Source organism: Sarcophilus harrisii, chromosome 2 (assembly GCF_902635505.1).
Source record: "Sarcophilus harrisii chromosome 2, mSarHar1.11, whole genome shotgun sequence".
Taxonomy (NCBI): domain Eukaryota; kingdom Metazoa; phylum Chordata; class Mammalia; order Dasyuromorphia; family Dasyuridae; genus Sarcophilus; species Sarcophilus harrisii.
In genome coordinates this window covers 478,324,512-478,338,234 of record NC_045427.1, presented here as the reverse complement: position 1 = coordinate 478,338,234, position 13,723 = coordinate 478,324,512, and positions in this window count along the sequence as shown.

The following is a 13,723-nucleotide window of genomic DNA, read 5'->3' as shown; positions in this document are numbered from 1 at the left end:
GCTTTTCACCCTCTCCCACAAAAAGGTGGTTACACAAAAAACCATCATGAATACTGAATAATTAAAAACCGCATCTATCTAAGCAAAAAAAGCAAACAAATTGAAGTTCTACAGATTAGAATATACCAAAGAATACACAAGAGTAAATAAGCTTTTCATTTGGGATTGAATTAAAATCTCAGTTCAAAGAAGGTATGATCTCATCATGCAATGTCTATTCTCCAGAGGTGTAAGTGCTAGAACTCAAGGAACATTAATGGAGTCTGGTTTTCCTACATGTGTGGCTCAAGAGGCTTCATCCAAAAGATTTTGAACTTTATTCAAAAAATATTTTCCTATTCAAAGATATTTGCTTATCTCTACCACAAGTCTCCCTACAAGTACTTTTCCTGAGTGTTTTCCAGTAAACTCCCAACACAAGTATACAAAATGGTGCTTGATGTTCTCTCAGCCAGTCAGGAATCACATTTCCCTCTTCTTACATAGAGCTAAAATATGACCCTCAGACCTGAGGACTATACCTCAAGAAAGTCGTCCCAACGAGGGCAGAAGTCTGGTTACATCTGAAACAGAACCCATTATCTTTTCCCAAAAAATGCAACTCCCTTCCTAACCTCTCTATTTCTGTTCAAGGTATCACCATTCATCCAGTCACCTAGCTTTCTAATCATAGTATTAGCCCTGATTCTTCACATTCAATGTTTCTAAAAAGTTGCCAGTTTTTCTTGATTTTATCTTTACAATGTTTTTCAAATCCATACCCTTTTTTCTACCCACATGGTTACCATTTAAAGCCTGACCCTCATCATCTCACCTAGACTATGGTAACAACCTCTTAATTAGTATACTACCTTAAGACTTTCTCCCTTCTCCCCAGAGCTGCCAAAGTGATATTCCTCCAGCACAGCTCTATCTACAGTTATCCTTCCCATATCTTGGGGGCTAGGGGTGTGATGCCCACTGAGATCTGGAAAATCTGTGTAAAATTTTTTGGCACTTCCTTCATACCAGAGAATTCTAATTATTATGGTATGAAAAGATCAAATATGTTATACATACTATACATATATTTTATGCATTTTAAATTTCTGAGCTCTTTCTGTATCATCTGCTGGGTTTTGTTCGTTGTCTGGGGCTTCTACAAAACTCCCCCAAAATTCCCATTAAATTTCTTATGCTGATATGCTGAAATTTAGATGAAGAAAGATGACACGTGGAAAGCTCAAATGCTCATTCCCTGCTCAAGAAGTTTCAATGATTCCCTACTGCCTCTAACCTCAAATACAAACCCTTCTGTTTGCCATGTGAAGCTCTTCACAATCTATCTTCTGGGTTTATTCTGTATTATTCATTTTCACACATTCTATATTCAGCCAAACTCATCTCATTGTTCTTTGAAAACAACATTCCAGCTCCTGTCTCTGTTTTTTGCACAGCCTCAAATGCCCTCACTTCCTCTCTTCATAGGGTTGGGTTTTTTTGTTTTTGTTTTTTAAAGGCTTAGCTTGTGTCAATTTCTACATGAGGCTTTCCCTGACTCCTCTTCTCCTAGCAATTAGTGGCAATCCCTACCCCATCTCCCAAATTATTTTATACTTACTCTAGGAACTGCTCAGAGAGATAGGGACAGAGACTCAGAGATTTTTGGGAGTAGAGGAAGAGAGAGGAGAGGAATAGAAGAAAGAGAGAGAGAAGAGAGGGGGAAAGGAAGATGAGAGGAAAGAGAGAAGAGAGTAAAAGAGTACAGGAGAGAGAAAGAAGGAAGAAGGAAAGGATGAGAGAAGGAGGAAGGGAGGCAGAGAAGAGCAAGAGTGGAAGCTGGGATGGAGATAATGATACTATCCATACTTACTTTTTCAAGAATTTCCCAAGGGGTAAATTCTGGGACTTTCTCATCTGTATGCCTTCTCTGATTTTTGTTTGCTCTCAGCTTTGGTAAATGGGTTTATTTGCTATTTGCTATCTGTGTTCCACTGCAGACGAGGCATTTGGTGAGAGGTAGTCAAGTCTTAGATATATAGTTTGAAGCATTCCTTTTCCATTAAGGAATAGGGATCAGAAACTTGAATCTAGAAGTTCTTTCATTTAGACTAACAATATTTGAAGTGAGAGATAGATATAATTCTTTTCTATCAATAGCATTTTATGTTTCCAATCACATGTAAAGATGATTTCCAACATTCATTTTTGTAAGATTTTGAGTTCCAAATTTTTACTTTCTCCCTCCATCCCTTTTTTCTACCCTCCTCCAAACAGCAAGCAATCTGATATAGGTTATACATATACAATCATTTAAAACATATTTCTATATTAATTATGTTTTGAAAGAAAAATCAGAACAAGAGGGGAAAACCCCAAGAAAGAAAAAGAAAAAAAGACAAAAAAAATAGCATGATTCAATTCATATTCAGTTTCCATAGTTCTCTTTCTGGATTGCATTCTCTATCCCAAGTCTTGGAATTGTCTTGAATCACATAGCCTTACTCTAATTGTATATAATGTTCTGCTTCTGCCTGCTTCACTCAGCATTAGTTCATGTAAATCTTTCAAGATTTTTCTGAAATCCTCCTGTTCTTCCTTTTGTATGGCACAATAGTATTCCATTACATTCATATATCATAACTTGTTCAGCCATTTCCCAACTAATGGGCTTCCCCTCAATTTCCAATTTTTTGTCACCACAAAAAAAGGGACTTCTCTGGATACAAACCCAATAGTGACATTGTTAGATCAAAGGATATGCACAGTTTTACAGTCCTTTGAGCAGAGTTCCAGATGGCTCTCCAGAATGGCTGGATCAGTTCACAACTCCACTAACAATGCATTAGTGTCTCTGTTTTTCCACATCCCCTCCAACATTTATCATCTTTTCCTGTCATCTTAGCCAATCTAATAGGTATGAAGTGATACCTCAGTTTTTATTTGCATTTCTCTAATCAATAGTGGTTTAGAACATTTTATACGACTATAGATGGCTTTAATTTTTATATGAAAATTGCGTATTCATATCCTTTGACCATTTAAGATAGATATGATCCTAACTAAGAACCCTTTCTCTGAAGAGAACAGAGTGGTCAGCTTTTGTCTCCCCTCCTCAAAGAAAAGTCTCCCTTGAAGAAAAGTGGGTGAAAGAGACTCTAGACCTATCTATCCATGGCTAGAAGGGAGCCACAGACAGACTAAACCCAGGTGGATGTGTAATCTATGTGATCAAAGCACACTATCCCATCCCTTACACATTGCTTACCTTTTATATCTACTTAGATGTGTATATGTTTCTTTCCTTAATTGAATGTCAGATCCTCGAGGGCAGCGACTATTTTATTTTAGTCATGGTATCTTGGTATCTTCGGCAAATAGCATAGTGACTGGCACATAATAGGTGCTTAATAAATTATTGCTGATTGAATTAAGTTCAGCAAGCATTTATTAAACACCTGCAAGTTTTCTATTTTTCTTTTCTCTATTCCCTTTGTTTGGCCTTCATCTCTATAACGATACTTACTGGACACAATTTCATTTTTTCCTCTGTGAATGGGGCTGGTGATCTGATTCAAATGTTTCATGGACAAAAAGAGAGAGAGAGAGGGAGAGAGAGAGAGAGAGAGAGAGAGCTTGGAAAAATATGGAAAGACTTGGATATATGATGGAAGAAACAGAACAGAGAAACAAGACAAACAAGCATAGTATGATCTTATGTAGATTCATATGAATGTGTATGTACATATATATGTGTGTGTATGATAGATATATATGTATATGTGTATGCATGTATATGTGTTTGTATGTATGTGCATATAAACATGCTGTTTATACATGCATACACACATATGTGTGTATGCATGTGTGTATCCATGCTTAATTGTAGCTTTCTTAGATTGGAAAGGAAAAAAAAAGAATAAAGTAAAAAATACACAATAGAGAACAAAAGAAAATCTACAAGCAAAGCAAAGATGGACAGCTCTGAACACAATGTGTAGTATTTATTATATATAGATCTTCTTGAAATAGAAGTTTATTGCTTTATATTTTGAATCCTCTCTTATGTTCTGCTGAGCACATGAAAATTTTTTTAAAAATTGATTTAAAAGAAAAGGAAAAGAGAGCTTGGCCTTCTCCAATTCAAAACTAGCTTGACTGCTCCTTAAATCTTCCAGGAGCTATGTATAAATGACTTGGATAAGGGATTTCCTTTCTCTGAACCTCAGTTTACTTATCTTTGAAATGAGAAGGATGGACTATGATAGCTATGAACCCTTTCCATTTAGAAGGCTGAGCTGGAAGGGCCCTTATCTCAAGGAATTCAGAGTACCTGGGAAAGGAAGGCACCTTGAAACTCCTAATCATTCATCAAACCCACGGCCTGGACCACTTTCTCTGTGCCCTTTACCAGTCACCTCAGCCCTCTATTTCTCTTCTTCATGGACTATTTTAGCCTCCAATTGGTGAAGGGAATTCTTAATAAAATTTGAGGTGTTCATTTGGTTCTTGGTCTAGCCAACATGATTTCATGTTTTTGACCCTAGAGTCCTCAAAGCTGCTTTTTTTGTTTTTGTTTTTGTTTTTGCTGAGGCAATTGGGGTTAAGTGACTTGCCCAGGGTCACACAGCTAGGAAGATTAAGTGTCTGAGACTGGCTTTGAATTCAGGTCTTCCTGACTCTATCTGATGTGGATAAATAAACTCTGTCCCCTTTTGATCTGTAAAATCAACACTGAAATTGCGTACTCTTTGATTTGTAAAGAAGGGAGATTTGAGTCTCAGGGCCTCCTGGGAAGCATATCTGCCCAGACAAGTTAAGTGGCGTTATCCCACTGGGTCTTTTCTAAGGCAAATCACTCCCCCCTCATTGGTAGCCAGATCCTCATTCAGGAAGCCTTAAAAGTGATTCCATTGACTTGGAGATCTGGGCCTAATATTGATAAAGCTCTAGGCCTGGGAACATTGGCTTTCTTTTCAACCTGAAACCCAAGCCTCAGATTTCCTATTAAAGGGTATTTCTAGACTCCTGATCAGGATCAGGGCATAGCTGCCTGTCAGGACTCCTGTCTGCTGGGAAGACATTCTCTCCTCAGCAGAAAATCTTTTGTTATTTCCCTACCACTGAGGAAGTCGGTCTCCTAGCAAAGCTGACTTCTCATCTTACAATAAATGTCCCTTTTCGCACTTAAACCTTCCAGGTTTGCGAATTCTTTCACAGAAAACCTGCGCGACCAGAATGGATTCCCACACCTCCCTGCCCTGCCTCTAACCTCATCGTATCCACTGCCATCTGACTAACTCCAGAGAATCTGGTAACTGTTTTTTAAGGAAGCATTCGGTATTGTGGATCCTCCGGAGTCTGCTGGCAGGGACCTCTGTGGTCAGCTAAATCCAACCCATTGTATAAGAGGAATGACTGAGGAAGCATTCCCTGAGCACTCCCTATATAGGTCCAGCCTTATGCTAGGTGCTAGATATAAGATAGCCTCTGCTCTTAAGGACTCCATCTCTAATCAAGGGAGGCAGTGCATATAAAGGAGCTAAGGTAGCAACTGGAGTCATCAGAACTGGTCCCATGTAGGAGGTGATATTTGAATTGTTTTTTGGTTTGTTTCTTTGTTTGTTTTAAGCTGGGACTTCTAAAGGGGCAAGAGCCAGGAAGTAGCACATTCCAGATACCGGGGGATAAAGGCACAAAGACAAGGGATAGCATCGTACTTTAGAGGTACAAGCATAAGTCTACTTTGAACTGGGCAGTTCAAGAAAGGGAGTAATCTAGAATAAGTCTGGGAAGGTAGGTTGGAGTCAAGCTGTGAAGGACTTTAAATCTTTTTTTTAAATTTTTTTTATTATTATAGTAACTTTTTATTGACAGAAGCCATGCCAGGGTAATTTCTTTTTACAACATTATCCCTTGCACTCACTTCTGTTCCGATTTTTCCCTCCCACCCTCCACCCGCTCCCCTAGATGGCAAGCAGTCCTATATATGTTGAATATAGGACTTTAAATCTTAAATTGAATATATTTGCTTCTAGAGGCAGTAAGGAGCAGTTGTTGCTTCCAGACTAGTCCCCTTGGAGCCACACAGCAGCCCTGTGAAGGAAATAGGTAAGAGAGAAAGATTCTTTTTTTTTTTTTTTTAATTTAATAGCCTTTTATTTACAGGATATATACATGGGTAACTTTACAGCATTAACAATTGCCAAACCTCTTGTTCCAATTTTTCATCTCTTACCCACCCTCCCCAGATGGAGGATGACCAGTAGATGTTAAATACATTAAAATATAAATTAGATAAAATAAGTATACATGACTAAAATGTTATTTTGTGTACAAAAAGAATCAGACTCTGAAATATTATAAATTAGCTTGTGAAGGAAATCAAAATGGTGGCAAAAAATATAGGGATTAAATTAATGTAATGGTTTTTAGTCATCTCCCAGAGTTCTTTCTCTGGGCGTAGCTGGTTAGTTCATTACTGCTCCATTGGAAATGATTTGGTTGATCTCGTTGTTGAGAATGGCCAGGTCCATCAGAACTGGTCATCATATAGTATTGTTGTTGAAGTATATAATGATCTCCCTGGTCCTGCTCATTTCACCAGCATCAGTTGTAAGTTCTCCAGGACTTTCTGAAATCATCCTGTTGGTCATTTCTAAGAACAATAATATTCCATAATATTCATATACCACAATTTATTAGCTATTCTCCAACTGATGGACATCCATTCAGTTTCCAGTTTCTAGCTACTACAAAAAGGGCTGCCACAAACATTTGTGACATACAGGTCCCTTTTCCTTCTTTTAATTCTTTGGGATATAAGCCCAGTAGTAACACTGTTGGATCAAAGTGGTATGCACAGTTTGATAACTTTTTGAGCATAGTTCCAAATTACTTTCCAAAATGGTTGGATTCGTTCACAACCCACCAAAATGCATCAATGTCCCAGTTTTCCCGCAAATCCTCCAACAATCATCATTATTTTTTCCTGTCATTCTAGCCAATCTGACAGGTGTGTAGTGGTATCTTAGATTTGTTTTAATTTGCATTTCTCTGATTAATAATGACTTGAGCATCTTTTTCATATGACTAGAAATAGTTTCAATTTCTTCATCTGAGAATTGTCTGTTCATATCCTTTGAATCATTTTTCAATTGAGAATGGTTGATTTTTTATAAATTAGAGTTAATTTTCATATATTTTGGAATGAGGCCTTATCAGAACCTTTGGTTGGAAAAATATTTTCCCAGTTTATTGGTTCCTTCTAATCTTGTCTGCTTTTAGTTTTGTTTGTACAAAACGTTTTAGTTTCGTGATAATCAAATTTTCTATTTTGTGATCAGTAATGATCTCTAGTTCTGCTTTTGGACATAAAGTCCTTTCCCTTCCACAGGTCTGAAAGGTAAACTATCCTGTGTTCCTCTAATTTATTAATAATTTTCATTTTTATGCCTAGGGTCACAACCCATTTTGACCTTTATCTTGGTGTACGGTGTTAATGTGGATCAATGCCTAGTTTCTGCATATCAGTTTCCAATTTTCCCAGCAATTTTATCAAACAGTAAGTTCTTATCCCAAAAGCTGGGGTCTTGGTTTGGTCAAAGACTAGGTTGCTATATTTGTTGACTGTTTTATCCCTTGAACCTAACTTCTATTCCACTGATCAACTAATCTTATTCTTTAGCAATACCAAATGGTTTTTTGGTAACTGCTTCTATAATATAATTTTGATCTGGTACTAAGCCACCTTTCATTTGATTTTTTTTTTCATTAATTCTTTGAAATTTTGACCTTTGTTTTCCAATATGAATTTTGTTGTTATTTTTCTAGGTCATTAAAATAGTTTTTGGGAGTCTGATTGGTATAGCCTTAAATAAATAGATTAGTTTAGGTAATATTGTTATCTTTTATTATATTTGTCCTTCCTATCCAAGAGCATTTAATATTTTTCCAAATTGGTTAGATCAGACTTAATTTGTGTGAAAAGTGGTCTGTAATTTTGCTCATAAAGTTTCTGATTTTCCCTTGGCAGATAGATTCCTAAATATTTTATATTATCAGTAGTTACTTTAAATGGAATTTGAGAGAAAGATTCTTTATCCTCATTGCACAAAAGAGGAAATATCTCCAGAAATTTAAATGAAGTTTTAAAGTCACAAAATAAATGAGTCAGAATCAGAATTCAAGTGAATTTGATGACATTTTTTACACAGCAGGGCTGTTTATTGAGTCTATATAAAGTGTGGGAATGTGTGATTTTTAATTCAGAAGATAGGGTGTGGCTCTTGAAAACTAATTATTAAATTTTTACTTTTGAAATCAGCATATGTTACCAAATTAGGGCTTGATTGATTATTTTGTGGCTTGTTCAAACTTAAGAAAGTGATAGAGAAAAGTTTTTGTTCAACTTAAAATCATCAAGGTTAAACATTTACTAGAATATAGGCATGGATATTGGTAAAGGGCCACCTCCAGGAAAATCTGAAGTTTGTTTTAAGGACTACCACTTCTCCCCACCTCCATCTCCTTTCAGTAATTCCTTCAATTCAGTGTCCTAAGGCAGCCAATACTATTTCTGCTAAACTAATTTTTAATAAAGAGGGGCTAAATAACTTATTCCTTTTGCTTTTCTGAAAGTACAAGAAGTGAATGAGCAGCACTTAATTCAAAGGAATGATTTTTTAAAAAATAATAGTTGTTTATTTTTCTAAATATATGCAAAGATAGTTTTCAATATTCATGCTTGCAAAAACCTTGTGTTCCATATTTTTCTCCCTCCCTCCCCACCCCCTAGACAGCAAATAATCCAAAATAGGTTAAACATGTGTAATTCTTCTATACATATTTTCACATTTATCTCGTTTATCACAAATTTATCACAAATATCATGTTTATGCTGCACAAGAAAAATCAGATCAAAAAAGGGGAAAAATGGGAAAGAAAAAAAAAAAAACAAGCAAGCAAATCACCACAACAAAAAAGGTGAAAATACTATGTTGCGATCCACATTCAGTCCCCACACTCCTCTCTCTGGATGCATATGACTCTCTCCATCACAAGTCTATTGGAATTGGCCTGAATCACCTCACTGTTGAAAAGAGCCAAGTAAAGGAATGATTTTTTGATGGTAATATTTCACATATGTCTGGAGGGAACACCTAAGTGGTACAGTGGATGGAGTGCTAGATTTTGAGCAAGATCAGAGTTCCAATACTGCTGCAAATACTTTTTATGTGTGTGACCCTATGCAAGTAATTTTACCTCAGTCTCTGTTTCCTTATTTGTAAAATAGGAATAGTAATAATAGCAACTGCCTCTCTGGGTTGTTGGGAGGACCAAATGAGATAATATGTTGTTTTGTTTCAGGAGCCACCTGCCCGTAACTGCTGGGGATCTAATTCTGACCAGCAGAATAGATCCCTTCATGTGAGAGGATGATGATGATACAAGGAGACAGAGAGGCAGTTGTGTTGTCTGACCTCTCTCCTCTTACCTCTTGCCTCAGATTTATTTCACTCCCAATTCACAAGCAACATCTGTCAGTAAAGGCTGATTTGCAATTCCTTCAAGTGTGTTACTCACAGCTGTGGGGGCTTTTGCAGAACCCACTGGCCCCTTAATGGTCTCCTTTAACTCTTTACAGGCTTTTTGGGTTTTGCATTTAGGCGTTAATATTATGCAGATTTGAGTTATTGTTATTATTATATTGTACCACCCAGAAATGCTGCTGGCCAGGCCAGCCAGGAGGAATAATAATATGTGTGAACTTGTGTATGGCCATGAATGATAGGGTTAGTGATGGAATGGAGATGGGGATGGGGATGAGAGGGAGAGATGCAGATGAAGGTGAGGATGACAGATATGGATGGGTTATGATTAGGGATAGGGATGAGGATGAAGGATAGGGATGGCAATTGGGTAGATATATAGGTAGAGAGATTTGTATTGAGAAATAATAAATAAAGAGTGGAAAGAGTACCAAACTTAGAAAGAGGAAACCTTAACATCCAGCTCTGAAACTTACTGATTGATTCTGGACAAGCACATCAGAGAATCATTTGGTCTCAGATTGGGGGCTTCCATGCCCAAAATACTTTGGACTTGGTGCAGTGATTCTGCTTCCAACAATACTATTGCCGACGCATATGGTACCATGGAAAGAGATGTTTTCCCTGCAAGTCTGACAGCCCAGAAAATTGCCGTCTCAATATGCCCTGTTTGCTACAGCCCTTATGCCTTCCAGAAATCTGTTCCCCCCCTGTGCTCAGAACTTTGCATGCAATATCTGTTCCGGATGTGTCTTTCCTTCATGTTGGATGAGTTTTTCTTTTGTCCCTTTTGCAGGACTGCTACCCCAGAGGGGGGAAGCTCCCATCCAACAAGGAGATCTTGTGCAAATTTCTCCATAAATGCAATCCTTGCCAGATATCTGGTTGGAGGGAAGTAAAATGTTCCATTTCCCCAGCCCTAGTCCCACTGCCAAACCTAGGCCAGGGGACTGAGCTAGCTCTAGAGACACTGGTCACCCTGGAACTGCTGGCTTCTGGCTATACCCAGCAGCAGCTGGCTCAGTCAGAAGAATGGGTGGCTATCCCTCACACCCCAAGTTCTCCTCTGACAGAGAGCTGTGCCAGGTCCTCTGGGCCAGAGGACAGTCACTCCCTGACTACTTATCATCCTGTCTATAAATGACGTCCCACAACAGGAGCTGTGATTCTGTCACTAACAAAATGTGTTTTGGTAAGTCTCTTTGGGCTTTAGTTTGAAAGATGAAGGATCCTGAGCAAAACAAGCAGAACCAGGAACATTGTACATAATAGCAGCAAGAATGTGCAGTGACCGACTGTGTAAGGTTTGGTTCTTCTCAGTGGTTCCATGATCCCAAGCAATCCCAGCAGACTTTGGACAGAAAATGCATCCAGAAAAAGAAGTATGGAGATTGAATGTAAATCAATACATGCTATATTCACTTCTTTTTTATGTTTTTTTTTTCTCTCCCATGGTTTTTCCTTTTTGCTCTGATTTTTGATTCATAAAATAATGTGTTAAAAATAAATTAAAAAAATAAAAAAACAAACAAAAAAGAAAGATGAGGTTATTGGAATTTTGCCAAGGTTCTGGCCAGTACTTTTACCATAGGAAACAGGACGTACTGTGACAATTTTACTGCTGTTAGTATGAATACTAGTGATTAGGCAGGGGGAGGAGGGCAACTCCTATCAATTCTATATTGGCATTTCTGCAGATGCAACTCTAAAGTTAATGTGTGCTGTTCCTCTGGTGAATAAAATTACAACTGACCTTTTAAAACTGTATATACTCTGTAGATTGATGAGAAAATGAGGGATCTCCTGTTGTTTTGGGGGCTCAAAATATGTCAGTAAAGGCAACTAATATTGTACACATACAAATTTACTTAAGGACAAGTTCATGAATAGTTTCATCTTGACTTAGTGTAGTTGATGTCCTGATGGTAGTTGGGAGAACCTACTAATTTATCATTTCTTCAGAAACATGCACAAGTACAATATATTGTCTGGGTTTTCATCTTCATTTATTTTAACTCATTATTATTTAATACAAAAACATACCACATGAAATAAATGCCTGATCTCTAAAATGAGTAAACTCAGGTTTCACAATAAAAAAGTGCTATTGGTGCCTTGGATCTTGTATGTTTTCAGTAAGTATGTGCTGAGTGAATGGATTGAAATCTTTCATTTGATACAATTCATCAATCAACTTGTGAACAGACTTTGAAATTCACATTGAACATGCCCATGTAAAGCAGGCAATACATTATTGTTGATCACCAATCACAATACAAATATAGAAACCGTTATTTAATTTTAAAATTACAAATCAAGATAAGTTCTTTTCCCTAAGTCATTCTCAAGGGATTTAATATAACCTCTACGTGAAGAACCAGAACATTTCTGTTCACTCACATTTTAAGCAAAAACATTCACAGCACACTACCCTTAGCATATAGTGGGTCGGGTTCTGCCAAGTGCCAAAACCTGAGAACAAACCAAGCCTCTTTGGAAGCTAGGGATTGTTTTTTAATTGGAAGCAGCAACTTAGAAAACTCTTCTTGGTAGAAAAGAATTTGTGCTGTTTCCAAGAGAGAGATCTTTGGGCACTTTGACAGTCTGGCTCAGGCTAGTAAGAGCTGACTGAAAGGGGACTTGTGTATAGTAAGTGTCCAAAAAATCGTTCAGTGAATTGGGCAAGAACACACTGGTAAGCAACTTACATCTTTAACACACAGCTTAGCCAAATACTAGAAATGAGATCCTAATCAGTCGTTAGTAGTTTAACATTTTTTTTTCCCCAAGTAAAACTCATATAAATCATTTGAAGACAAAAGAGACTTTAGAAATCACTTAGTCCCATCTCCTCATTTTACAGAAGAGGAAACTGAGGCCCTGAGAGGTGAACTGATTTGCACCTAGGGAGCAGCAAACTGAGCTCTAAATCTTAACCTCTGACATCAAATGTAGGGTTCCACTTACCCCACCACTATTCTGTCTCACTTTTGGGTCCTACACAGACTAATGAAGCAGCAGCTGCTACTTTGGTGCTTTAGTGAGAAATTGTTTGTCTGAAAATGTAATTTTCTTTTCTTTTTTTTTTTTTTTTTTAATTTGCTGTGGCAATTGGGGTTAAGTGTCTTGCCCAGGATCACACAGCTAGGAAGTGTTAAATGTCTGAGACCCGCTTTGAACTCAGGTCCTCCTGACTTCAGGGCTGGTGCTCCATCCACTGCGCCACCTAGCTGCCCCAGAAAAGTTAGTTTTCTTGGGAGCTAAATCAGCAAGTTTTCCTCCCTTTAATTCTTTCAGGTCCATAACAGCTGGCCTTGAATCCTGGTTGCGCTAGCTCTCCTACTTCTCCCTACCTCCTCTCTCTCTTTGGAAATAAGAAGATGTCAACTGCAAAATGGTGAGAGATTTCAGGAAGCCAAATGTCTTGAATGCAAAGGTTTGGGCTCCAAAGGAGGCAGAAGGTCAATCTTCTTAGGTTCCTGGAGGCCCCTCTTGGCCCTTAATGGCGATCCATTTCGTATCTAGTTATCCTCAGATACAAGGTAGTACAGCTTTAAAATAATCTCAGATAACAGGCTCCTTGAGAACAGGGCCAGGGCCAGAGATTTCTTAACCTATCCTATCTTTAGCACTTATTGTGATTAATACTTTGTACTAAGAAGGTATTTCATTCAAGTTTGCTAAGGTTGATGGGATTATTTAAATAAGAAGCTTTGCAACATGAGACAGACTACAGAGAGGATTCAAAGATAAATAACTTAAGTAGAAAATATGATTTATGAGGAAAGGTTAAAGGTATCAGAATTATTTAATCTGGAGAAAAGAAAATGTGATTGTTTTACAAAGGATAGTGTATTCCTCCATCTCCACAGAAAACAATCTAAGATGTTTGAATTGTACAAAAAGAATGCTGGTGTGTGTTTTTAGGTTGGCTGAAAAACAGTGGGGAGACAGGAAAGAGAGGAAGAAAGATGGAGAAAGAGAAAGTGGGAGAAAGCGGAGAGAAAACCAGACATCCCAGCAGGGACATGGTTAGGACTTATCTCCCCTGAGGACAAACTGAACAGACTCTGATGGGGCTCCACCTTAGCTCCTTTTTGTTCCTTCCTGGCTCTGCCCACATCTGCCTTTGGCCTCACATCCCACATCTAGCCTATCCTGGCTGTGTGATCCTGGGCAATTCACTTAACCTC